This window comes from Ambystoma mexicanum, chromosome 4q (assembly GCF_040938575.1).
Source record: "Ambystoma mexicanum isolate Mex_15411 chromosome 4q, UKY_AmexF1_1, whole genome shotgun sequence".
NCBI classification, from domain to species: domain Eukaryota; kingdom Metazoa; phylum Chordata; class Amphibia; order Caudata; family Ambystomatidae; genus Ambystoma; species Ambystoma mexicanum.
Window position 1 is genome coordinate 527,488,995 of NC_090928.1, and position 5,000 is coordinate 527,493,994.

The window sequence follows — 5,000 nt, forward strand, 5'->3', positions numbered from 1 at the left end:
GCATATAATTTTCTTCCCTATCCTGGCACTGCCGTTTTCCACAGATAGGATGCTGTGTAATCATAGGCTCAGGTGGAGTTTGGAAAGAAAATACACATCAGCCAGAGGCAGAAATAGTCTAAGAAAGTATCCAACACAATTACCAGTCAATATCAGAACGCTTTGAAGAATATCAGGAAATAGCCGATTAAACCTGTGTGAAAAAAAGTCTTATTTGTGTTTTCTCCACTTTATTTTATAGTAAGATGATAGATACTTTTTCTTTTACAGTGAATACATTAAGGTATGGTATTGGCACATTAAACATCATCCTGACATGTATTCATATATTCAACTTTAACAATGAAAATACTGCAAATATTGTGAAGAGACTTTCAATGTCTCTCTTTTTTGTCGAAAAACACTAAAAATATAGTAGTTTTTGTCCAACATGGGGCTTGAACCCACGACCCTGAGATTAAGAGTCTCATGCTCTACCCGCTGAGCTAGCCAGGCTCCTTTGGATGCCTATAGTTTTCTTCCCTATCCCTGCACTGCCGTTTTCCACAGATAGGATGCTGTGTAATCATAGGCTCTGGTGGAGTTTGGAAAGAAAATACACATCAGCCAGAGGCAGAAATAGTCTAAGAAAGTATCAAACACAATTACCAGTCAATATCAGAACGCATTGAAGAATATCAGGAAATAGCCGATTAAAAATGTGTGGAAAAAAGTCTTATTTGTGTTTTCTCACCCTTTATTTTATAGTAAGATGATACATACTTTTTCTTTTACAGTGAATACATTAAGGTATGGTATTGCCCCATTACACATCATGTAGACATGCATTCATATATTGCATGTTAACAATGAAAATATTGCAAATATTGTGAAGAGACTTTCAATATCTATTTTTTTGGTCAAAAAGCACTAAAATTTTAGTTGTTTTCGCCCAACGTGGGGCTCGAACCCACGACCCTGAGATCAAGAGTCTCATGCTCTACCGACTGAGCTAGCCGGGCTCCTTTGGATGCCTATAGTTTTCTTCCCTATCCCTGCACTGCCGTTTTCCACAGATAGGATGCTGTGTAATCATAGGCTCAGGTGGAGTTTGGAAAGAAAATACACATCAGCCAGAGGCAGAAATAGTCTAAGAAAGTATCAAACACAATTACCAGTCAATATCAGAACGCATTGAAGAATATCAGGAAATAGCCGATTAAACCTGTGTGAAAAAAAAGTCTTATTTGTGTTTTCTCCACTTTATTTTATAGTAAGATGATAGATACTTTTTCTTTTACAGTGAATACATTAAGGTATGGTATTGCCCCATTACACATCATCCAGACATTCATTCATATATTGCATGTTAACAATGAAAATATTGCAAATATTGTGAAGAGACTTTCAATATTTATTTTTCTGGTCAAAAAGCACTAAAATTTGAGTTGTTTTCACCCAACGTGGAACTCGAACCCACGACCCTGAGATTAAGAGTCTCATGCTCTACCAACTGAGCTAGCCGGGCTCCTTTGGGTGCATATAATTTTCTTCCCTATCCTGGCACTGCCGTTTTCCACAGATAGGATGCTGTGTAATCATAGGCTCAGGTGGAGTTTGGAAAGAAAATACACATCAGCCAGAGGCAGAAATAGTCTAAGAAAGTATCCAACACAATTACCAGTCAATATCAGAACGCTTTGAAGAATATCAGGAAATAGCCGATTAAACCTGTGTGAAAAAAAGTCTTATTTGTGTTTTCTCCACTTTATTTTATAGTAAGATGATAGATACTTTTTCTTTTACAGTGAATACATTAAGGTATGGTATTGGCACATTAAACATCATCCTGACATGTATTCATATATTCAACTTTAACAATGAAAATACTGCAAATATTGTGAAGAGACTTTCAATGTCTCTCTTTTTTGTCGAAAAACACTAAAAATATAGTAGTTTTTGTCCAACATGGGGCTTGAACCCACGACCCTGAGATTAAGAGTCTCATGCTCTACCCGCTGAGCTAGCCAGGCTCCTTTGGATGCCTATAGTTTTCTTCCCTATCCCTGCACTGCCGTTTTCCACAGATAGGATGCTGTGTAATCATAGGCTCTGGTGGAGTTTGGAAAGAAAATACACATCAGCCAGAGGCAGAAATAGTCTAAGAAAGTATCAAACACAATTACCAGTCAATATCAGAACGCATTGAAGAATATCAGGAAATAGCCGATTAAAAATGTGTGGAAAAAAGTCTTATTTGTGTTTTCTCACCCTTTATTTTATAGTAAGATGATACATACTTTTTCTTTTACAGTGAATACATTAAGGTATGGTATTGCCCCATTACACATCATGTAGACATGCATTCATATATTGCATGTTAACAATGAAAATATTGCAAATATTGTGAAGAGACTTTCAATATCTATTTTTTTGGTCAAAAAGCACTAAAATTTTAGTTGTTTTCGCCCAACGTGGGGCTCGAACCCACGACCCTGAGATCAAGAGTCTCATGCTCTACCGACTGAGCTAGCCGGGCTCCTTTGGATGCCTATAGTTTTCTTCCCTATCCCTGCACTGCCGTTTTCCACAGATAGGATGCTGTGTAATCATAGGCTCAGGTGGAGTTTGGAAAGAAAATACACATCAGCCAGAGGCAGAAATAGTCTAAGAAAGTATCAAACACAATTACCAGTCAATATCAGAACGCATTGAAGAATATCAGGAAATAGCCGATTAAACCTGTGTGAAAAAAAAGTCTTATTTGTGTTTTCTCCACTTTATTTTATAGTAAGATGATAGATACTTTTTCTTTTACAGTGAATACATTAAGGTATGGTATTGCCCCATTACACATCATCCAGACATTCATTCATATATTGCATGTTAACAATGAAAATATTGCAAATATTGTGAAGAGACTTTCAATATTTATTTTTCTGGTCAAAAAGCACTAAAATTTGAGTTGTTTTCACCCAACGTGGAACTCGAACCCACGACCCTGAGATTAAGAGTCTCATGCTCTACCAACTGAGCTAGCCGGGCTCCTTTGGGTGCATATAATTTTCTTCCCTATCCTGGCACTGCCGTTTTCCACAGATAGGATGCTGTGTAATCATAGGCTCAGGTGGAGTTTGGAAAGAAAATACACATCAGCCAGAGGCAGAAATAGTCTAAGAAAGTATCCAACACAATTACCAGTCAATATCAGAACGCTTTGAAGAATATCAGGAAATAGCCGATTAAACCTGTGTGAAAAAAAAGTCTTATTTGTGTTTTCTCCACTTTATTTTATAGTAAGATGATAGATACTTTTTCTTTTACAGTGAATACATTAAGGTATGGTATTGGCACATTAAACATCATCCTGACATGTATTCATATATTCAACTTTAACAATGAAAATACTGCAAATATTGTGAAGAGACTTTCAATGTCTCTCTTTTTTGTCGAAAAACACTAAAAATATAGTAGTTTTTGTCCAACATGGGGCTTGAACCCACGACCCTGAGATTAAGAGTCTCATGCTCTACCCGCTGAGCTAGCCAGGCTCCTTTGGATGCCTATAGTTTTCTTCCCTATCCCTGCACTGCCGTTTTCCACAGATAGGATGCTGTGTAATCATAGGCTCTGGTGGAGTTTGGAAAGAAAATACACATCAGCCAGAGGCAGAAATAGTCTAAGAAAGTATCAAACACAATTACCAGTCAATATCAGAACGCATTGAAGAATATCAGGAAATAGCCGATTAAAAATGTGTGGAAAAAAGTCTTATTTGTGTTTTCTCACCCTTTATTTTATAGTAAGATGATACATACTTTTTCTTTTACAGTGAATACATTAAGGTATGGTATTGCCCCATTACACATCATGTAGACATGCATTCATATATTGCATGTTAACAATGAAAATATTGCAAATATTGTGAAGAGACTTTCAATATCTATTTTTTTGGTCAAAAAGCACTAAAATTTTAGTTGTTTTCGCCCAACGTGGGGCTCGAACCCACGACCCTGAGATCAAGAGTCTCATGCTCTACCGACTGAGCTAGCCGGGCTCCTTTGGATGCCTATAGTTTTCTTCCCTATCCCTGCACTGCCGTTTTCCACAGATAGGATGCTGTGTAATCATAGGCTCAGGTGGAGTTTGGAAAGAAAATACACATCAGCCAGAGGCAGAAATAGTCTAAGAAAGTATCAAACACAATTACCAGTCAATATCAGAACGCATTGAAGAATATCAGGAAATAGCCGATTAAACCTGTGTGAAAAAAAAGTCTTATTTGTGTTTTCTCCACTTTATTTTATAGTAAGATGATAGATACTTTTTCTTTTACAGTGAATATATTTAAGGTATGGTATTGCCCCATTACACATCATCCAGACATTCATTCATATATTGCATGTTAACAATGAAAATATTGCAAATATTGTGAAGAGACTTTCAATATCTATTTTTTTGGTCAAAAAGTACTAAAATTTTAGTTGTTTTCGCCGAACGTGGGGCTCGAACCCACGACCCTGAGATTAAGAGTCTCATGCTCTACGGACTGAGCTAGCCGGGCTCCTTTGGATGCCTATAGTTTTCTTCCATTTCCCTGCACTGCCGTTTTCCACAGATAGGATGCTGTGTAATCATAGGCTCTGGTGGAGTTTGGAAAGAAAATACACATCAGCCAGAGGCAGAAATACTCTAAGAAAGTATCAAACACAATTACCAGTCAACATCAGAACGCATTGAGGAATATCAGGAAATAGCCGATTAAAAATTGTGGAAAAAAGTCTTATTTGTGTTTTCTCCACTTTATTTTATAGTAAGATGATACATACTTTTTCTTTTACAGTGAATACATTAAGGTATGGTATTGCCCCATTACACATCATCCAGACATGCATTCATATATTGCATGTTAACAATGAAAATATTGCAAATATTGTAAAGAGACTTTCAATTTCTATTTTTTTGGTCAAAAAGCACTTAAATTATAGTTGTTTTCACCCAACGTGGGGCTTGAACCCACA